At 46.6% G+C, this 23,740-nt stretch overlaps 1 protein-coding gene across 1 annotated transcript in view; it reads right to left on the bottom strand.

Moving 5' to 3' along the window:
• SMIM10L3 (small integral membrane protein 10 like 3) overlaps positions 1 to 23,740 on the bottom strand; it is a 358,844-nt gene that overhangs the window by 102,936 nt on the left and 232,168 nt on the right. The window lies entirely within an intron of this gene.

Genomic DNA, 23,740 nt, shown 5'->3' with positions numbered 1-23,740 from the left:
GCATTCATTTCTAACTTTTAACAAAAGATTACATTGTGCCTTCTGATCGACTATATATTCTTGTTCAATAAAAAGGGTGATCATTGTCAATCTTCATCTGAGTTTATGATGCCCCTTCTTATTTTGAAATCTTAGACCAGTGTAGTTTAGGCATGCCTTGCTTAAACCTCCTCATGGGTACATATCCAACAGTTGTCAACAGAACTATGTCAACTTAAAATATATTTACATATGAAACCCACAGAATTGTATCTAGTTCCTGGCTGGTCTATTCACAGTCCTCTGTCAGTGAATAGATCTGCTCTATGTCCCCAGGGACATAGGCACAAATTAGTAAAATCGGTTTCATGGAATCAAATACGCAAGAATACCTCAAGCATTCACACAGACCCAAACAATATCAAAACAATCACAACCCAGTACAACACAATACCTCAGAACAACATATATATCCACTCACCAACACAACAACATATTAATAGAACGCTGCATAACAACAGCCCAAAAACATAAGCAAACCAATACAGCAACAAGCACAAATAAACAGCCATACAATAAAAGTATACAAACTTAACACAACACCACAGCACAACTCAACATGACAACACAACACAAAAAGCAAAAATAACACAACCTCGCAACAGAACACAATAATATCCTCACAGGACAACAACACTCAAATAATACATCTCAAGTACATGGCAATTCAACAACACAAAGTACAAATAATTCAAGACAACATAACACTACAAAATATCAACTCACACCACTAGCCCATCAACAGTACACCACAATAACAACATGACAACATGAGAATACAATCAGTAACACTACATAAAATATTAACATAAACATCATAACACAAACAGCACACATCAAGACATACGAATGTTCCACAACACAAACAACATAACAGTACAACACAACATACAAACCTGCCCAAACACACGCCACAACCAGAGACATAGGAGAACTGAATATATCAAAAGAACTCATCCCACTATATGGAAAAGATGAAAAACAGTCTTGTAGTTTAAATCCTCAGTTACGAGGTTAGGGCAGCAGACAAGATTTCAAAACCAGAAGATCAAGAAACATACACATAATTGCATTTCTGAAAGTTTAGTTACATATAAGTCAGTCTCAAACAACATTCTTATTTACACATTATATCGAAAACTCTTAGATCCACAAATCTTTTCCATATAGTGGTAGGGGATCGTTTGATATATTCAGTTCTCCTATGCCTCTTGTTGGTTTTTCTGATCGGACCTTTGTTTGTCTGTATCATAAGATACCCAGGTCCTTCGGGTTAATTTTGGGTTACCCAATTGTTTTGTGATTACCAACACACAACACAGCAAAACATCACATAAATGCAATAACACAACATAGCTTCTCCTCAATAGCACACTATAACACCAAAAAAACAAACTACATTAACTACCAACTCTTTGAGTTTCATGAAATGGCCATTTAGTGTTATCTGCTATATACTGTGTAAGCATCTTGCCATGTAAAAATGCACATTGTGTGGTATGACGTAGGAAATTTTGACTGCACTCTTTTTTAAGTAAATAATATATACACATTATGACCTCACTTAGTGTACGTAGACATGCCTATGTACTTCTGCTTGACAATGCATCCAATATATCAAGAGTTCGAAGACAGGCTGCAAAAGGTGAAGTAACATGAGCTGCAACATCCATCCCCTTATAATCCCCTTCCTACCCACCCTATAGCTGCCCTTCCTACCTGCACTCTTGCTTTTCTCACAATTCCCCCCTCTAGCCACTTCCCACATAACACACCTAGTGCATATACATCTTCCTTTACTATTCCTATTACTATTCGGGTTACTAGAGCAACTTCAACTTGATGAACCTTACAATAGATCTTGCGCACTCCCTATGCGGTCTCATTAATTGGGCCTTCAACAAGAGCAGCATCATGAACTACAACAAAAACTACAACTAGAACCACAACATTTGCAAAATAAAGTGCTGGAAGCCAATACATTTGCACTGCTACCATCTGTTTGAGCATTATCAACGGTAATGCTTTCAGACAGGCTGTCATAGTACCCTAAAATCAATGCCAATGGAGCTAATACCTGCTCTTAGCATGAAGTCCAATATTCAATAGGACTCATCCAACCACATAACCCAACCATGCCCAAGCATGACTTCCACCACCTATCACGTGTGGCAATGAATATGAGGTACATCATCAAAAACAGACATCATGCATGTGACTTACTAGCAGACTTCAAACATGGCCTAGTAACATCTGACGGATACCTAACTCTTTTTAGAAATAGAGTTCGAATGAAGATTTGCAGAGGACTAATTGTGATCCACAAAACGATCCTGCCAACATCAGTCATCAGTCATCAAACACGTCACCAGTTCGTAATCTAGACTAGTCCCTAGCTCACCAAGTTGCAACATTCTCATCTCATTCCCCCTCATATATCAACTACTCCATGACAATGCTGTTTTCATAGAAGGCCTCTGGGCTCAACAGCAGACATTCCTATGAATTGCAAGATCCATGCATACTAGGGGACTTCAACATCTGAAGACAAACCAGCACTATGCAATACTGTCTGCATTCTCTCCGACACTTCAATACTTGGTTTCCACCCCAAGTGGTGGATTCCTAAGCAGCCTGAAAATATCTTATATGAAACTAATCTTCAAAAAAGAGGGATCAAAAGAGGGCAGTATTAATGAGTACAAGAAATAGTACTTCCAGAATACTTGTTTATGTACTCTTACATGCCTTTGTAAGTAACTTGTTCTTCTGACTGATACTTTCGACTGCATTTTCATCCCCTTTTGAATCAATACCAAAGTAGTAACCCCAAGGGGTGGCGGGGCTCGGGAGTGGACTTCACCCAAGGAAGCTCTGGAGTTCCAATCAGTCAAAAAGACTTTCCCAGCAGATTTGACACAGTAATGCCTGGTGACGGGTATGGACAGTCTCCCATGTAGCAGCTTGGCAGATGTACAATACCATAAGGCCTCTAGCCATGGTCCTAGTCGCAGCCTTCACCCTGGTGAAATTAACCAGCAAGCCCTTGGAAGTTTCCTCTTGTCCAGAGCACAGCACAACTTAATGCAACCCACCGCGATGAGGTCCATTTCTAGACTATGTTTCCTTTTTCGCACAAGTGAATCCGACAAAAGGGTAATTGTTTACCAAGTGCTCCTTAGCCCTATCAAAGTATAAACTAAGGCCCTGCTTAGCACCCAACCAGTGTAGTCTCGCCTCCTCTTTAGAGTTATTTGGTGGAGAGAAGAATGTGGGGAGCATGATGAACTGCCCCAAATGATAAGGTGACACCACTTTCAGAAGAAATAATGCTCCAGTCTGAAGCACCAACTTTGTGAGAAAATGATGGTATAAAACAGCTCTATGGGTAATGCCTGAAATTCAGTAACACAAAGTGAAACAGTGATGAAGATGAAAAAAACTGTCTTGAGGATCAAAAGTCTCAGGAAGCAACTGTGCATATGCACAAATGGTGCACAAATCAAAAAGGTGAGGGACAAAGTAAGGTCCCAATGCAGCAGAATAAAAGTGCCTGGGAAATATATTTGAAAGCACTTTTAAGAAGTACATCACAATGGGTGACCTGAAAAAAGAGGGTTTATCAAGTAAATAAAGAAAGGCCACAACGTAACCTTAACTACACACAGCAAACCATTATTGGGCCAGAGACAAAATAAATAAAAGAACATCAGACAACCTCACTTGAAGAGAAGTGTCTTGTCTATCCTCACATCAGGTAATGAACTTGGACCAGCAGCCAGAGTAGATGAATTTTGTTGATGGACTGTGAACAGCCAAATTATCATCACCAACGTTTGTGGAGTCAAGCCACTCAGTTGTTTCAGCTCAGTCGCAACTCATGCAGGTGTAAATTGTGGAGGTTAGGAAGAAGAACACTGCCCTCCTGTTGGGGCAGCTGGCCACCATGAAGAGGACATGCTGTCTCAAATGAAGTCCTCCTGGGGGAAGATGCACAAATACAGCGATCGGGGCAACAGACTCTCCGAACCCAAAACAGGCTATTGAGATGAGCTGGGCCTAATCCCACATGACCTTGTTGAGGACCTGCGGCATCAGCAGCAGAGACGAGGATGTGTAAAGGAGTCATTCATCCCTCTGAAGGTACAATCCATCTCCCAGAAAGCCTGAAGGAGGAACCTCTAGGTTGCAAAATGTTGAACAGTTAGTGTTCTCAGTGGTAGCGAACTGATCTACTAAGGGCACACCATACTAAACATCCTTTGGGAACAGATACCACTCATGATTGGCAAGATTATGCCGGCTGAGTTCACCTGCCCTGATGTTCCAGGAACCCACCAGGTGACTGACCGTCAAGGAGAGCCTGAGCGGATCCAGCCACAGCCTCAGAGCCAAGCGAGAGAGGCACAGGACCCCACACTGCACTACAGTATCCATAGTGATAACTTTGTCCATCGGGACTTGGACCATAATATCCCTGATGGAGGGAAGAAAGGACTTGAGAGCCAGATAGTGTGCAGTTCTGGAAGGTGGATATGGTGATGCTGCTTCACAGGAGATGCAAGGCCTCTGAGTTCCATTTCCTCCCAAGCCCAGAGATGAGGATGCAATGCCAAGAGGTTGAGACTGGATAGTTGCTCTGCATATAACATACCAAAGCGCAGTCGAGATGTTAGTGATTATACAAAACAAATACATTTGTGAATGGAAGTTGGATATTAATTACACAATGGTCGATCTATTATTCTACTATGATTTAATACAGTGATTGGTGCTATTTTGGGCGACTCAACTAATGATGATTCATTGTGAAATATTTGGGGATCTTAAGTCACTGAAACCTGTTAATCCAGAATCTTTGTTTCCTTCTTGTTGTTGAACTTTAGAACTTGACTGCGCAGCACTGAGGAAGCTGTATCACTCCGCGAAACACATTTTGGCCTGGCTCCCCTGGAACAGGACGTTATGATATCATACCAGTCAAGTATATATGGGATATTGATGTGGAATAATTAAAGGACATTTGTGCAAAATGTCTTTTGGTGTTGCAAGCAAACTGACCAGTAACAGAATCGGACCGATTGCGACTGCAAAAATAAACTTTATAATGTACAAAAGCCAAAGTGCGATTTGGTAACTTGTTACTGAATCGCAATCTGGCTTTTCGAATTTGTATTTGGAAGGGGTGTGTTTAGGGCGCCCCTTCCAAATAACAATTTGCAGTGGTATGTATTAATGTTTTGCAACCAAATTCTGGTCGCAAATCATTAATACTTTGCCGACACCTCAAAGGAGGTGGTAACCCATTCACAAATGGGAAGGGGTCCCCAAGGAACCCTTTCTCTTTGCGAATGTAAACAAAAACATTTAAGAGCAGGCAGTGATGCCATGGACCATTGCCTACTCTTGAAAAATGAATCTTAAAAGTTAAAATGTCAGTTTTTTAAAATGCATCCTTTTTTTCCTTCAAGGAAATCAAGCTGCATTTAAAAAAGAAATAACGGCTTTACTGAAAAGCAATCCCAGACATGGTGGTCTGCTGACCCCAGCAGGCCACCATCCCTTTGATGGGTATCATTCCTGATGCATCACATACTGTGACCTAACTCATTAATATTCATGAGGTAGGTCGATTTGCAACCCACTAGGAATTGCTAATTACAAGTTGTAAGTTTTCTCACATTAGGAATTGTGATTTCCTAACTGCCATTCAGTAAGAATTGCAAGTTGGAAATCACAATTCCTACTTTTTTGTTTTGAATATTTGATAATCCTACTTTTAGTACATTTGGCCCTAAATGTATATAATGAAACATTGAGGTTACAACTGATAACAAGAGATCGTGACATTCATACCAGACTAAGCTGCCTTTGGGAGCAGACACCACTCATGATTGGCAAGATTATAACTGCTGAGTTCATCTGTCAGGGAGATCCTGTGCAGATCCTGCCACTGTCACTACCACAACCTCAGAGCCTCTAGAGAGATGGCACAGGACCTCCACAATGTCTTGCGTGTTGCTGTACCAGATGGTGATCAATTTGTCCATTTGAACTTTGACCGACCTGTCACTTATGGACGGCAGTTAGGATTTGAAAGCCAGATAGTGTCCAGCTCCAGAAGGTTGATATGGTGAGGCTGCTCCACAAGAGACAAGAGGTCCCTGAGTTCCACTTTGTCACAGTGACCTACCCAGTCCAGAGACAACACTGCCACAAATCAGTATGGCTCCCAGCACGGATTCAGAAAGGCCCATAGTACGGAGTCTGCACTGACTATGGTGGTGAACAACATCCGTCGGAAGGTGGATCTGGGACAAACCACTGTGTTGGTATTACTTGACCTCACAGCAGCGTTTGATACCCTGTCTCCCTCTACATTAACATCGTGTTTGAGGGAGGCAGGGATTGCGGGCCCGGCCCTGAGCTTTCTGCACTCTTTTTTACTCCTGAGAGAGCAGAGAGTCATGCTCGGAGAGTTCCTCTCCCCTGCTAAAGCCATTGATTTTGGGGTGCCACAGGGGTCGGCCTTGAGTCCGACCTTATTCAACATCTATGTGGCTCCCCTTGCTAGGCTAGTAAAATCGCAGGGGATGGAAGTTGTGTCATACGCCGATGACACACAAATCATGGTGTCTCTGGCCCATTCCGCTACCACCTCCGCCGTCAACTTTAGGACTTGTATGCAGACAGTCTCGGACTGGATGATCCAAAATTCCCTAAAGTTGAACGGCGATAAGACTGAGATCCTGGTCTTTGGCAAGGACCAGTACATTTGGTCTAGTGAGTGGTGGCCTTCATCTTTGGGAACGTGTCCATCTCCCTCCCAATCGGCCAGAAACCTCGGCGTGATGTTCGACACTACTCTGTCCATGACGCTACAGGTCAATCGAACAGTGGCCACTTGCTGGGGGGTAATCAAGATTCTTAAAAAAATCTTGCACTATCTCTCTCCCCAAGCACGTAGGCAGACTGTTGTGGCATTAGTGGGTTCCAGGTTGGATTACTGCAATGCTCTATATGCAGACTCCAACAAGGGACTCATTCAGCGCCTTCAGGTCGTCCAGAACGCGGCCGCGCGTTTTGTTCTAGCCCTACCCAATGCAACCTCCGCTACAACGGCCAGAAAGAGCCTGCATTGGCTGCCTATACAGCAGAGGATTTCTTTTAAGATCTTGTGCCTGGCCTTCAGAGCTCTTGCGGCTGACCCTCCAAACCCCCTGGGATCTTTGCTTATTCGCCATGTGCCCAGTAGAACCATCAGATCATCTGAGATGAATCTGTTGGTGGTTCCCCGGGTTAGGAAGGTCCGGTGGGGCAGCAGAGCATTTTCCATCGTTGCCCCTAGGTTGTGGAATTCACTCCCTTTGGAGATTAAAGCCCAACCGTCATTGTCCCTTTTTAAAAAAGCGCTCAAAACTTGGTTTTTCATCAAGGCCTACCAGTAATAGAACATATTTGCTCCAGCTAGTTCTTTGGTTAGGCGCCTTGATGCCCTTTTGGGCTTAGTAGCGCTATATAAATTTGTTTTCATTTAATTTCATTTCATTTCAACTATCCACCACTGAAGGAACGAGACTGCCTCTTCCAATATGTGGATGTTATCCGAAAGGCACCTCTCGTATTGAGACCACAGAAGGCGAAGGTTTCACTTCACGATCAGCATTTGTCAATGGGCTTGACGAACCACAAGCATGTATGAGGTCAGGAAACCAACAAGACTTAGAATGACCTGAGCCAGAAACATGGTACAAGCCCAAAACATTGGGATAATAGTCTGAATGTCCTAGATTCGCTGTGGGGGTCGAGTGCCACCATGTCTGAGATTGTCTTTATAAAAGAGATAATCTACATGGGCTGATCACTGGGTTTGTTTCAGCTCATTAACATGGTAATTTCCAGGTGGTCTGAGATTGTCTAGGGTAAGCCTACCTTCACCAACTAGTTATTGAGGCATGCATTCCTGATCTGAGAAAATGAGCAGCTAAAATCCACATCACCCTTGTGTACATAGAGGGAGATGATGTGATAACGAAGAGCAGGATAGTGAACTGAAACTGCTTCAACCCCATGACAAACCAGAGGAAACTACAGGATCGGCACATGAAAGTATGCCTCCTGTAACTCTAAGGAGATCATCCAAACTCTGTGATTCAAGGCCACCCTGACCTGATCCAACATTAACATCTTGAACTTGTCCTTCCTGAGGAGGGAACTCAGAAGGCTGAGATCCAATATCAGCATCAACCCTGCCCTGTCCTTCTTGTGTGGTCGAGCAGGCACAAATGGGAGAGCATAAACAAACAGAACAATCTGAAGGACCCACTGGTCCTGCACATCAGCCAGTCAGGCAAAATAAGATTCTGCCTCCTATTTATCTCATATGTCTCTTGGAGGAGAAACTAGACAGTGGCTGCAGCTGGCGAGGAAGAGGTTGATGACTGCTACATCTGCTTGTTCACATAGTCTCTGTCACCACTCCTCTTTATAGAGACACAAAAAGGTAGATGGTCTGCTGGACTGGTTTTGAGGGCTGCCTCCTTCCGTAGGCAAGGCCCCTAGAACTTTTGAAACTATTGGAGAAATCGGCGGGTTAGGGAAAGTAGCCCCAAGGTACGGGCTGTAGCCTAGCTATCCTTAAAACTCTCTAGCACAAAATCCACTTTTGCTCCATAGACCCTGACTCCATCAAGAGCATTTCCATCAATTGAAGTCTCCAGAGAATTCAGTAGCATGCATCCAAGCATGTCATTTGACAACAACATTAGTGCGTATGGAATGGCTGACAGTGGCTGGCAGTTGTCTTGGTGTCAGGAATCATGTTAGGTGGCAGGCACACAGGGGCTGGAAGAGCTGCAGAAACTGGACTGGAAGCTTAGACAGGCAGGAACACCAGAAGGCTAACTTCATTGGAATGCACACATACTCACTTCCTGGGTTAGGGTAATTTCCAGGTCAAGACTGGTAAAGGTCTATTTAAACTCCCTGGGACCTTAGCTCTGTGCCTGGCAACGAGTTGTGCAGTTGAATTGGCTTTCCTGGAAGAGGATGTAGCCTAGTGGCAAGAGCAGTCGACCTCGAAGCTGCGGAACAGGGTTCGAGTCTCAGCAGGGACACTCAACATCCTGTGATTCTGGGCGAATCGAATCGCTTAATCTCCTGTGCCTAAGAAAATGTATGTGTCCGTCTGTAATGCATCTTGAGCTCATGTAAAGTTTGCTTTATATAAAACTCCGGAAATAAATAAATACATTAAAATTCCTATAGCTTTTGCCAGTTTTACGTCCCACACTATTTGTTGTTTTCTCACTCTCAGTTTCTTCAGTCCTCTTGGGAGTCCTAGCCTTACATTGTCTCTGTGAAATATATCTCTTGTACCCCTTTCTTATAGAGTGCTACCTGTGTGTGTCCAGCAGTGTCCTGGGGCCTTCACTGGATTCCTGGTTGGCTCAGCGTAGCAAATAATAAAGGGGGTGCTGAGAAGCAATTATTTAGAGAAGTCCAGCACCCATGCTTCTCCAAGCTCAGTAAATTACACAAAGGGGTGCAGTTCCTCAGTCAAAAAGGGAGGACCCTGAAAGGTAGATCAATTGGTCTGGTCAGAGGTATACCAGGTGGGGGGATCCAAGTGATCAAATCAAAGTGCCCTCACACACCAGATAGGGTGTCATGATTCATCGCTCCTCATCAGGCTGGCACTGCAATGCCTGATGGTCCCCTCAGTGGGGGCTATTTGGTGGAGCTCTTTTGATCTTAAAGCCGTATGATGGGTGGAAGTGAGGGGGTGTGGGTATAGGGTGGTGCGAAAGTGGTTAAAAGAATCTAGGTACCCCAAAGGAGTTTTAATAGAGTGGTGGTTCTTTTTGGGGAAGGCAGAGGACTGCGCGCCTTGCTGCAGGAAGATAAAGTGGATCTCGCAGTGTAGTAGCTGGGACCTATCCTCCTCTGCCGACCTGTATTACTCACTCAACATTTGGGTTGGATCCCCCTTCCTGCACTGTAGCAAGTGCAGTATTAACCTATTTGAGTCTAGGACCGACACTATTTCACTTGTTCTGATGAAATGCCACTGACTCTCCACACATCAAGGCATGAAACATGTTGACCTCACTCAACATGCACTGGAGCTATCACAATACATTATTACCTATGATAGCTCTCTTGTTTTTACTGTGTCAAGGGAACCATCACTCTATTAAAACTCTTTGAGCCTCCTTGCATGGTGCAAGGGCGATGGAACTCTTTGATAAATATGCCACATAGTTCTGGAATTGCACCAGTTGACCTAAGAACTCTTCAACTACCTGTGCCGTTAGACGATGTGAGTAACTGAAGTTAAGGGGCAAGACCTTATTGCTTAATCAATACAAAATGTACATTAATCTTTGCTGGTAATGGACAATGAACATTTCCTTCTCAATTTAAAATGGTAATATCAGAAAGAAAGTCATAGGACAATACAGATATAAACATTAACTAGATAGAGTTGGCTACCATTTAAACGTATCTGTGATGCAAGGCAGTTTGCTGGGAAGCACCCATGTAGGCACAACATGCCTAATGATATCAAAATGTTTAGAACCTCCTTGACCCATTTTGATAGTAATCCTCTAGGAAAATTGATGCAGGGATGTGGTTTGTGATTGGTGGGTCTTGATGTATATTATCTATATTTTTTATATTTAAACTTAGATTACAATCTTTCAAAATAAAAAATACAGCATTTTAAAAAAGGTACCTAATTCCATAAAAGTTGCTTTCAAATTTTTTGATTTTGCCACTTCTTACAAGTTTGTCTTCTTGGGTAAAATAAAAACATTTACCAATATAAAGCAGACCTTCTTTTGTAGGTTAAGATACAAATATATTTTACATGTTAAGATCCAATCACACTTGGTGGAAATTTTAGAAACACATTTCACAATTTTGGTTGAAACTAGTGTGAGAAGCAGTAATCTAATCCCCTATTATTTCTCACATCTAGAGTTACAAACCATCGATTTTTGGGAGCTCACGCAAACACATTGCCTGCAATGTTACAATATTGTTTGCCTCCAAACTTCAACCAAATATTCATTTTTAATAGCCCTACTAAACACATGGACATTCCAAGTTATGAAACGCAGGTAAGGTGAAGATCCTTTATATTGATCGACAATGCCAAGATTCAAAGAATTCCTTTCATAATCGGGAATATTTCCAAGACATGTATATTGGTTTGAGTCATACATATACATTGTTCCATATACACAGTTTCCCACCCTGCACTTATTAAAAGATGTGAAGAAGCAGTGCTTATGGGTACTGCGCTCAAGTGGCTGACCTCATTCTTAGGCAACAGAAGTTTTCAAGTGTGTGAGGAAACGTTCTGTTCAGCCTCCCTGACCTTGGAATACAGTGTGCCAGAGGGCTTGTCACTGAGCCCCACACTATTAAATCTTTATGTTCAACCACTGGCAGATATAAAGGACATGGATTTTCAATGGTATCATATGTGGATGATACCCAAATAATTATCCTCTCACCTCAGACACTGCAGTACTTTCCAGTCAACTTAACGACTGTTGAGAGACGTTATTGACTGGCTGTCAAATAGTAATCTAAAATTAAATGGAGATAAAACCGAGGTCCTGGTGGTCAGTAACAACCCATCCCTTTGGACAGAGTTATGTTGGTCCAACTACCTAGGAGACCCCCCACACCCCCCACCCACCCCCGAAAAAATAAAAAGTCTAGGCTTCTGGATTGACAGAACCTCCATCCATCCAACCTGAAGTCCTTGGTCCTGTCCAGGTAGAAGCAGACCGCCCTCTTCGGGTCCAGATGATAAAGTCTATCCTTAGAAGGATGAGGGGGAGGGTAGAAAGTGGGTAAGGTGATGGATTGCCCTAGGTGTAAAGGAGAGGCCACCTTAGGCAGGAGGGCAGGTCTGGCCCTCAGAACCATCTTATCTGCATAGAATGAAGTAAATGGAGGCTTGGAGCTAAGAGCTTGCAACTCACTCACCCTTCTAGAGAAAGTAATTGCAACCAGAAATATTGTCTAAATGCTAGGTACCTTAAGGGAAAACCATGTAAAGGTTCAAAGGGGAAACCCCTCAAGAAAGTAAGAACCAAATTCAAATCCCACTGAGGCATGATAAAAGGAGTGGGAGGAAACTTATTTTTGAGACCTTTAACCCCTTCCATGCTCATGACGAGCTCAGCTTGTCATGCAGTACACTGCTTGTGTGCTTATGACGAGCTGAGCTCGTCATGAACAAGGGGATCCTGCAAATGTTAGCACAGAGGGGGAATTGCTGCAGCAGTCAAGGTGTTAATGAATCTCATAACTATGGGGGATTTAAACAATGGGGGTTAATCTAGTAAACAGATAAAAGCCAACAAGGCAAAGAAGTATCCCTTAACATTAGCTACTGCACAACCCTGTCGTGCCAGGAAAAGAGAGAAACTCAGAATATCAGACAATGGGCCTGCAAAGGATTTATCAATCTCTCCCTACACCATTTAACAAACTTGGCCCACCTACCAGAATAGACCAATTTGGTATAGTGTCTCCTGGCCGATAAATTAACATCCACCTCATCCGGTTGGAGAGAGAAAGAGCTCAGGTTGCCCTTTTCAATCTCCAGGCATGAAGGTGCAGGCTCTGGAGGTCGGGTATAGAACCTGCCCCTGTGACTGCGTGAGGAGGTCTGCACTGAGAGGGAGATGGAGCGGAGAGTATGATGAGAGGTAAAGGAGGTCTGAGTACCACACCCTTTGCGGCCAATCCGGGGTGATCTATGGCTCGAGCCTGGTCTTGGAGAATCTTCCTCAGAACTAGAGGAATCAAGGGTATGGGAGGAAACGCATAAAGAAGCTGTAAGCCCCAATCTAACTGAAACGCGTCCCCAATACTCCCTGCGTCGGATACTGGAGACTGCAGAACGACGGGCAGTGCGTGTTCTCATGAGTGGAAAACAGGTCAACCCAAAGAAACCCCCACATCCTGAAAATGTGAAGGACCACCTCTGGATGGAGAGGCCACTCGTCATCGGCCGAAAGCTACAGACTGAGACTGTCCGCACGCACATTCAGTTCTACGGCCAGATGATTCACGATCAAGCTAATCTGATGGTCCTGAGCCCAGGACCAGAGCCACAGAGCTTCTCTGCAAAGAAGATGCAACACTAGTGCATAGGTGTGAAATGACGTTCGAAACCGCCGTAGACCATACTGGAGGATTTCTGGAAAATGCAGCTGATGAAGAAGATGAGAAGAGTCCGGTGGAACGCAAAGGTTGATTCAAGGTGAGAGGTACCGGCAAGCAGAGGGGACAGTCTATGCCACTCGGGAGGGACGAGGAGACACCGAAGACGAATGCCCACCGATGTCTGGGATGCAGGAGAGTTCACTGTGCCCTTGAAGCTGCAGCTTTGCGGACCACGCGATGCAGAGGAAGACCAGGAGCAATGCACAAGCTGTCCCACGTTGGATGTCGAGAGCCAAGAGGTCAGTGTCTGGCAGGGACATCAATAAGCCTTGGCAGCAGCAAACAACATAGTCATCGAAAAGGGGGCAGTGTCGGGACCAGCAAAGTCCAAGTGACTCACCACAAGTAGGTAAGTCAGAGTAGGCCCCGAGCAAGCAGGGGAGCCCACTGGAGCCACAGAAGACCCTCAAGAGGACCCACAGGCTGGAGGCACTGGAGTTGCAAGAGGACCTTGAACAGCTCACCAAAGGATGAAGGCCCACAGAGCAAAGGATGCAGTGCAGACGAAGATCTTGGCTGCAGGAGATGCTTGAGGCTGAAGCTTCTTGGAGTCATAAGATCTCTGGAGGAGAGAGTCAACAAGCCTTGGCAACGGCAGGTCAATGCGGTGCACAGGGGTACTCCTCCAGTGGTTCCCACGAGGGGTACTGGTCTCCAACTTGCAGGAAGACAGTGCAGGCCTTGAGGGAGTTGCAGAACCACCACCTGTGTTGCTGAACCTTTCAGAGTCCGTAGGAGCTCAGGAATAGCAGACCGGTCAGCTTTGTTGCTGTGCCTGCAGATGCAGGGAAGTGACTCCTTCACTCCAAGGGAAATTCCTTCCGTTGTCTTGAATGTCCACAGGCCTGGTGAAGAACCTGTATGGAACACGGGCCGACAGTCGAAGTTGAAGTGCTATTGGATCTGAATCTTGTCCCACGACAAATCTAGGGACCCACCCAAAGGTAAGACCTTATGTACCCTAAGGGAAGGGTCAGGTAGAATCAGTGGTCCCTCCCACTGGAGGGGCTGGACAGTGGGGAGGATACTCCCATGTCCGTTGTCCAGTTTTGTGCCAGAGAGGGATTCAATGGCTCCCTGAACTGGTTTGAGCTGGAGTATGCAAGGAGGGCACCAAATGTGCCCTACAAGCAGTCTCAGTGGCGCTGGCAAGCGCCCCCACCCTGTCCCAATACACTAATTCCTGTCTGGGAGGTGGTCACACCTCCCTGTGACAGGAAACCTATTGTCCTGCCTTCCCCTGCTCAAGCTTGGCTCAGCAGCATGAGGGCAGAATTGTGTCTCTGGTCAGCAGCAGCCATAGTCTGCTGTCCGGGTCTAGAAGCATGGTACTGAGAGCACCGAGGACCTCCCGGAGGAGCTTTACAGTGCATGAAATCATACCCCCATGATTCCAACATGTTTGATACCAAACACAACAGGGTTTGTTGCAGTCAGTTTAGAGATGGCCATTGGTAATGACGCATGGCCACTCAATGTATTGTAATGGCTGTTGGACTTACAACCTGGGAGAATGGACTCCAAAGGTTGTAGGGGTGTCCTGCTCATGCAGGGCCACCCTCACACTTAGCACCGAGCACCCAGCTTTCAGGATTGAAAGGCTTGCCTTAGGGGTGACTTATAAGTTTTAAGTGCGGTGACCTCAGATATAAGGAAATTTACATCTGTGGCAAATGATGCTATCACCTACTTCCAAAGGCTACAATGGAAGGCATGTAGTAACACTTTGAGTGGTCTCCCATTGGTGGCATAATACATGCTTCAGCCCATTGGAGACCCCTGGTGTACCTAAGCCCTGGGTACCATTGTACCATATACTGGGGACTTACAAGGGTACACCAGAAGCCAATCTGGAGTGTACCTCAGTACTCACCATGTCCAATTTAGTGAAGAAGAACGGAGACTGGGGTCCTGGTTAGCAGGATCCCAGTCAGACTAGTCAGTAAGGCATAATGACACCAGCAAAAAGTGGGGGTGACCAAAAAAGCAGGTCCTACTTTCCTACAAACAACAGTTGTGTTGTTACCTGCAAATGATGCAACACCATCTCTTGCAACCTCGCTTTGAGCAGCCAGTCATCCAGACAGGGAAAACAAGGACACTTGATCTTCGAGATGTGCTGCTACAACCGCCATCACCTTTGTGAAGACCCACGGTGAGGAAGTAAGACCGAACGGAAGGACCGCAGACTAGTAGTGTTGAGACCCACCATAAAACCAAGATACTTCTGATGCGACTTCGAGATGGGGATGTGAAAATACGCATCCTGCAAATCGATTGACACCATCCGGTCTTCCTTCTGCCTCGCAAGAACCTGAGCCAGGGTCAACATCTTGAATTTTTTCTGTTTGAGGTATAACAATTCAAGACCTTGAGGTCTAGGCTAAGCCTTTTTGGGAATCAGGAAGTACTGGGAGTAGCATCCCCGACCCCTGAACCCTTTCCTGCTCCGGCACCACCTTGATCGCACCTTTTAGCAGTTAAAAACAGAACTTCCTGCTGGAGAAGCAGGAGGTGCTCTTCTAAGCAAAAACCCTGACGGGGAGGGTAAGGAGGGAGAAACTCCTGGAAGGGTAGGGCGTAACCCTTCTTTACGATGTTCAACACCCAGAGATCTGTAGTAACAGACCTCCAATGTTGTAGATAATGGGACACCCATCCTCCCATGGGACAAACATGCTCTAGGATGGCAGAGCTAGAGCAGCTTCTCTGCTGCGCCAGTTGGAGGGGCAGAAGAAGAGGAGGAGACTTGCTGCGGAGCTGTGCCCCGCAGACAACCTCTGCCCTTTCACCTGTACGATCTGTACAGGGGGTTTGCCTGCTGTTGCTGCTATTGTGGCTGCTGCTTGGCACGAAAGGCTAAGGTCCTGCCAAAGCCACGAAACTTGCGATATCCAAAGCCCTTGGATTGAGACTGGAGACCCAAAGATCTTGCTGTGGCTCTACTGTCTTTAAAGCGCTGCTGCACGAATCTGCTTTGGCCCCAAATAGGCGAGATTCATCAAAAGGGAGGTCTAACAGGGTAGCTTGGACATCAGGGGAGAACCCCAAACCCTGGAACCAAGCAGGCCTCATGGTCGCCACAAACAAACCCATTGCCCTGGCATCTGAATCAGCAGTGTCCAGACCAGATTCTATGACCTGACGGGCCGCAGCTTCAGCATTCGCAAGAACTTTTGAAAAATTACCCTGAACGTTCTCCTGTAGTTTTGGGAGAACTTCCCTTGCCAAGTCCATAAGTGCATTGATATTGCGACCCAAAAGGCATGTAGCATTTGTTGATTTGAGATACTGTCTGAAGAGAATACCTTCTTCACAGATTGCTCCAAGCGTTTGGACTCCCTATCTGCAGGTGTAGATGGGAATGACCCTGCAGACTGCTTCGAGGAGCATGAAGCCTGGACAACCAAACTTCCCAGTGATGGATGAGTGGACAGGAAAGAAGGATCCCCCGGAGCCACCTTATACCTCCTCGCCAAAGCTTGGACACCACAGGTCTGCAACACATCAAGGATGGGCTCAGTCAAAGCCTTGTTGAAAGGGAGCAAAGGCTCCGAGCTAGAAGAAGGGAAATGGAGCCCCTCTGTCAAAATATTAGATTTCAATTCCACTGTAGGCAGAGGCAACTTCAGCAAATCCGCTGCCTTCTGCACTGGGAGACCTTTTGGAGACGAGAGTTCCCATTGAAGAGAAATATCCAGGCCACTAGCTTCCTACAGACCTTCAAAATCCTCATCAGGGTCCACAGTCTCCCCTTCCTCAGCCACCTCATGTTGTTCCTGGTGATACTTTTCTTCCATTAACCGCTGTGCCTCACTTTTAGACCTCATCCTTGGAACCGGCGACGGAGGCGCCAGACGCGGCGCCGGTGATTTCGGGATCGGTATCAAAGGGAGGTCTACTGGAACAGTAGTCGATGCTGGTTGAGTAGGCACCGGTTCAGAACCAGACAGTGCCGGGGAAGATCCATCCCGTGGCACTCACTCCTCTAGAGATTGTACTAGCGTCGAATATCTTGCCGCCGGGAGAGGCCAACTCCCTTGAGCCATCGGCATAAAAGGCACAAGAGGTGCCTGAGGGAATGAGGTGGCAAACCTCCCAGAGAGTATGCCAGCGGACCCAACAGGCGCCCCAGTAGGGCTTGCCCCTCTGGCGAACAAGCCGAACATGCATTAAGAAAATGCGACGGATCCATACCCGGAGTCGGGAAGGCAGGTTACCCTGGATCCGGTACTGCAGGCTCTGAAACAGCTCAAGGAGGCAGCACATTCAGCTCCAGTTGCGGCGCCGGAGACCCTGGAGCCAGAGGTGGAATGGTCGGCAACAGTGGAGGCATTGCTTCTCTTGGCGCTGGTGGAGTCACCTCTCTCAGAGCCAAAGATGGGCCAGAGTCACCTCAGGAGACGGAGAAATGTCATCTTTCCGATGATGTCGGGGAGCAGGGGACACAGTCTTCAGCGTCTCATCTTTTGATGAATGACACTGAGACTCATCGTGCCGCTTCTTCTTATGCTTCCTTGACGACTTTGAGGTATGTGGAGTCGGTGCCTTGGATAGGGACCTCGACCGTCTTCGACCCCATATTTGTTTCTTGGCTTTGCCCATAAAGAATTTGGCCTCCTCTTTCAGTGCTGTGGGGTTCGTGTGCCTGCATGACGAACACTCCCTGACGTTGTGGTCCAATGAGAGACACCACAGTCTTCATGGGGTCAGTAATAGACATCTGACCCCATATTCTAAGCATGGCTTGAATCCAGATTTCCTCTGAGTAGCCATAGAAGCAGCTACAAAGTTCCAAAGACTTGCAACAAAGAAACTCCCAGAAATGAAGAGCCCTGGGAAAAACTGTGACCCGTCAATGGCACAGAAGAAAAGAAAACTGACGTCAGCAAGCCGACATGGTCTTCTTTTGGCTCCGATGATGTCACGTGGAGTCACTTGCAGAGCCGTTTCATTGTGACGTCCTCGTCAACATGAGATAACTGAGGAGAAAGGTTTCCGTGGAATGCTGCGCATGGGAGTAATTCAAAAGGTGAGGAATCCACTGGCAGATGTATCAATCAGAATTGGTATGTTACGGAGCAAAGCCATGGTAGCTGCCTTTCCTCTGGTAGAATGAGCCTTAAGCTTAACAGCCAGAGATTTATTCGCTTTTTGGTAACAAAGTAAGATGCACGAAACAATCCATCTGGAGATGGACTGCTTAGAAGTCACTAGACATGTAGGGAGGGAGCCATCATATACAAATGACTGGTCAGATCTCTATAGCTTTTTTATTTTATCCAAATAGAATTTCAGAACCCGTCTAACATCCAGGGAATGAAGCAACCTCTCAGCTGGAGTAGATGGATGCTGGAAAAAGGTAGGTAAAGAGATCGTATGGTTTACATGGAAATCCGAAACCACCTTAGGGAGGCATTTCGGATGAGTCCTAGTGACTACTTTAGATGCATGAAACGCTGTGTATGGCTCTTGACAGCAAAGTGCCTGGATTTCACTAACCCTGAGGGCAGATACTATAGCCACAAGGAAGCTGTCTTCCAAGACAGATGCTGAAGAGACGCCTTATGTATGGATTCAAAGGTTCCTGCATAAGACAAGAGAGAACCACATTAAGCTCCCAAATAGGAGAAGGACATCTAATGGAAGGAAAACCCTTCTTCATACCCTCCAGGAAATCTCTGACGTCAGGAATTCTGAAAAAAGAAGTTTGTGAAGGGCATTTGCTGTAGGCAGTTAGGGCTGCCAAGTGAACCTTAATAGAAGAAAATTGAAGGCCAGATTGCACCAAATGGAGCATATATGGAAGGATGACATCTTCCTGGCCAGAGGTAGGATCCTCATTCTGCAATGAACACCAATTACAGAATCTCTTCCATTTATGAGCATAAGCGAAACGTGTGGAAGGCTGCTTTGCTTCCTTGAGGAGGTCCATGCAGTCCTGAGGTAAGTTCAAGTGTCCATACTGTGCCAGTTCAGGAGCCATGCTGCCAAATTTAAAAAGGAGAGGTTGGGGTGCACCATTTGGCCTCTGAACTTCGTTAGCAGATCTGTCTTGCATGGAAGCCTGAGTTGCGGACGGATAGAATGGTGAAGGAAGTCCATGAACCACCACTGGCATGGCCACTCCAGGGCTATAAGTATAATCTTGGCCCATGACTGCGACAGCTTGATTAGGACTGCTGGGAATGAATGAATGAATGAATACTTTCTTGTAGAGCGCATGGCTACCCTCGAGCATCCCAGCGCTGTAAGACCAGAGGACGTGAAAAGACACTATTGAAACAAAAATGTCTTTAATCGCTTCCTGAAAGCCAGATGGTTGGTTTCATGCCTGATGTTATCTGGGAGTTTGTTCCATCCCTTGGCTGCTTGGAAGGAGAGCTGGCGGCCGCCCATTCGGGCTAGCTTCACCCTGGGTACTACCAGCAAATTTCGCTGGTTAGATCTCAGAGGTATCACCGATTGATGGCGACGAAACAGGGGACCGAGAATGGTAGGGCCGACATTGTGGATGGACTTATGCGCCAAACACAAGGTTTTAAACATAATGCTCTCCTGAATTGGTAGTCAATGAAGCGACCAAATTGAGGCCTTTGCCGAGCATCGTTTAGGGACTTTCATGAGCAGACGAGCTGCACAATTCTGCACAGATTGCAGAGTTTTTATAGGACCTGCTGGGGCCCCCATATAGACAGCATTTGCATAGTCCAGCCGCGAAAGAATCAACGACTGGACCAGCACGCGTCTAGCTTCAAATGGAAGAAGATCCAAAACTTTCTTAAGGACCCTCAACAATCCGTAACAAGTCGCGGCCACCTTCTTGGCCTGGTATTGGAATCCTAAAGAGTAGTCCAGCCAGACCCCCAAGCTTTTTATTTGAGTCTTAGGCACCGGAAGGGGTCCCAGACAACGTGGCCACCAGGGGTCCAGGTTAATTGGGGCTTTGTAACCCAAGAGCATGATGTCCGTTTTGGCCCCATTTAGCTTTAAAAAAGAGGAGGTCATCCATTCCAGGACTTTGGTGAGACACGGGGTCAAAATATTGATCCCCTGATCTAAAGCGTCGTCCCTCACCAGGGAGTCGACCAGCTGCGTATCATCGGCATAGGTGACAAGTTGGATTCCCCAGGGAAGCACCACCTCAGCCAACGGTCTCATGTAGATGTTAAACATGGTGGGGCTTAGCGATGATCCCTGGGGAACGCCGTGATTCAGTTGCAGCTGGCTCGATGATACCTCTTCTTCAAAGACGGAGAAACATCTATCCGATAGAAAAGAATGGAGCCATTTAAGGGCCAATCCGGAGACCCCTGCAAAACGTAGCCGGTGCAGCAAGAGAGAATGATTCACAGTGTCGAAGGCTGCGCTGAGGTTCAACAGGACCACTGCAGCGCATCCACAATGCCCCTGGCCGCCTCCACCACTGTCACCAAAGCCGTCTCCGTTCCTTGCTTGGCTCTGAACCCTGTCTGTGTAGGATGTAGTGAACCCGCGATCTCAATAAAAGAAGACAGGACCTGATTCACGTGTTTTTCAGCTATTTTGCTGAGACCCGGTAGCAGCGAGATGGGCCTGTAATTAGCCAGGTCTTCAGGGTCCAAACTAGATTTTTTTAGCAGGGCCCTGACTTTTACCATCTTCCAGTTGGGGGCACTACTCCTGATGCCAGAGACGCGTTAATGACCTGCATTATCGCCGGGCAGACCGTCCCCGATACCTGTTTGAGAACCGCCGGAGGCGCAGCATCCAGAGGGGAGCCCGATTTCAGGTTGTTGAGGAGACTTTCCACGGTAGCCAGATCTAATAGCTGGAAGGCTTTAAGACCTCCAGACAAGTCAGGGGCTACCTCCTCAAACATCCCGTTTTCGCTCTCCATCCTATCTGGAATATGTGCAGTTGGCGCAAAGCTGGAGTAGATGTTAGACACTTTGGCAGCGAAAAAAGCGGCTAGGTCCTCACAGCGTTTCTGTGGGTTAGGAGCGGGCCTAGTGGCCATAGGGGTGGTGACCAGAGTTTTAAATTTTTTAAAAATGTCTCTGGGAGTATTAGCTGCTTCCGTGGGATCAAGGTAACTGGTGGAAAGGCGGAGAGAAATCTGCCTGACCTGTTGATCCTTAAGGCATTTCCCAGAGTTTCCGGTTGGTAGTACCTCGACGCGAAGCTTTGGCATTTGCTGTTTTCTGAGGTGGCGAACAAGTCAACCTCTGGAGTACCCCATCTTTCGAAGATATCATTGACCATGTCCTCGTTTAAGACCCACTTGTGGTTTTCCTGGAGGAGCCTACTGAGAGAATCAGCCTGAGCATTCTGAACCCCTGATAGGTGATATGCTGTAATTTTAAGATTTCTGGCCAGAAGCCACTTACAGATCGTCTGGGCTTCCTGAGATATTGGTCTTGACCTCGAGCCTCCTTGCTTGTTGAGGTAGTACATTGTTGTTGTATCTCATGAACAAGCAGGGAGTTGGAGCGGAGTGTTGGCTGAAAGGCTTTCAGTACCAGATGAACTGCCTTTATCTCAAGCAGATTGATATGGTACGTGGATTCTCTACATGACCATTTGCCTTGAACTTGAAGGTGGCCTGTGTGGGCTCCCCATCCTTGGAGAGATGCATCCATGACTATGGTCTGAACAGGTATCTCCTTGTGAAACGGGATCCCTCATAGGAGATTGGTGGGATAGCACAACCATTTGATGGACCGGAGGGCATGCTGAGACAATCAAATCGGCTTTGCTGGAACCGCATGCAACGGCGTACGGGTCCAGGCCACCCTTACGCACCTGAGATTCCTTTAGGGATGTTGACGGCGCTTCCGCACGGAGGGGATTGGTCGAGCCTCCAATTGTGGGAGGAAGCGGGTCTCCAAATGATCGGAGACTTATACACTGACGGGGTGCTGATGGACTTTCAAACTCTGCAAGTACAATATGACCTCCCTCGAGGAGACTATTTATTGCACGCAGCTGTGATGAGAGCCATTCAGAAACATTGGGGGGAAGGGCTGACTGAACCTCAAGTGTCCTTGGCGTGTCAATACACGATGATGACAGCAGGCACGTTCAAGGCGGTGACCTGTCTTTACTCCCGTATGAGCACGGAAAACGTTCCACCGTTAACGCGCCTCAAAACGCACTGGGAGACAGACCTGCAAAAAGAGATCCCGAACGCGACATGGTCCCGACTAATTCAGCGAGCCAGGAAAAGCACTAGAAACGCCCGTTTCCAACTAATACACCTTTACATCCTACATAGGGCCTACCTCACTCCGAGTAAGATAATACAATACTTTGGCGCGATGGACGCAGCGTGCCCCAGATGCGCGCTAATAGGTGCGGACTTACTACATATGCTCAGGGACTGTCCGCGCTTGCAGGAGTATTGGACGGGAATTGGGAACACCCTGAATGAGATCACGGAAAGGACCCTGCATTACGACAGCGCGGTCACCCTCCTGCACTGGTTTCCACACACACGCAAAACCAAAATATCGAGCAAATTTATAGACATGGGCCTACTGATTGCAAAGAGGGAGCTCCCCAGGGGTTGGAAATCTAAGACAGCACCAACACATCAAAAATGGTTACACGAATTTCTGAAATGGGCGGCAGCAGAGAGCACACTTAGGTACCAACTAGCCCGGCGCACGGCAGATAAGGCTCAGGAAGCGGCGCTAGCGTGGGAGACCCTAGTCCAAGAGCTGAGGGACAGTGCAGACACGGGAGACGATGAAGACGAAATACTACACAGGGAACCCCCAGGAGAGACAGGGTTGGACACCGCACGAACACCGGACACACACAACTAAGCGCTATTTCCATGATCCTACTTCTTCCAACTCGACTGCGTTCACGAACATGACACGTTGACTCAGACACCAGGGACACGGGGAGGGAGGGGGAAAAGAGACCAGTTACATTAACCATTACTGTGAAGGGAACTAATGCACCACCACGAAATGAGGGAATGCAGTGGGGACTGTACACATAAAAGCGGAGAGGGTTGAATCACTTTGACTTCTGTGACTAAGAGGTTGAACACCATGATACATATCTATACGCCGCCCAGCCTCCGGGATGTGGGTTGTTAGGCAGTGTACATAGTGGGTGGAGATACGTTAGTGGACTACAACCCTGTGACCAAACTGGTATATGTGTGATGTGCCCTGAATTACCTCTGCAATAAAAATTATTTTACAAAAAAAAATGCTGAGACAATCAAATCCTGTCTTCCCAATCTCCTCTTTGCTGGTCCCATTGGTCATCCAGGCATTCCTGTAGGGCCCTCATGTGAAGACATGCATTCGGTGTGAAGAATATGCAGGAGGCCATCGAGCCCAGGAGCGAGGAGACCTCCCTCACAGTTTGCTGAGATATTGCCATGAGAGCCTGAGCCTTCCAAAGGATCGATCAGCGTCTCTCCTCCAAAGTATCGACGGATGCTCCC

The sequence above is a fragment of the Lissotriton helveticus genome, chromosome 10, assembly GCF_964261635.1.
Source record: "Lissotriton helveticus chromosome 10, aLisHel1.1, whole genome shotgun sequence".
Classification (NCBI taxonomy): domain Eukaryota; kingdom Metazoa; phylum Chordata; class Amphibia; order Caudata; family Salamandridae; genus Lissotriton; species Lissotriton helveticus.
Note: the sequence above shows the minus strand (reverse complement) of the source record. Positions and strands in the feature narration are given on the sequence as shown.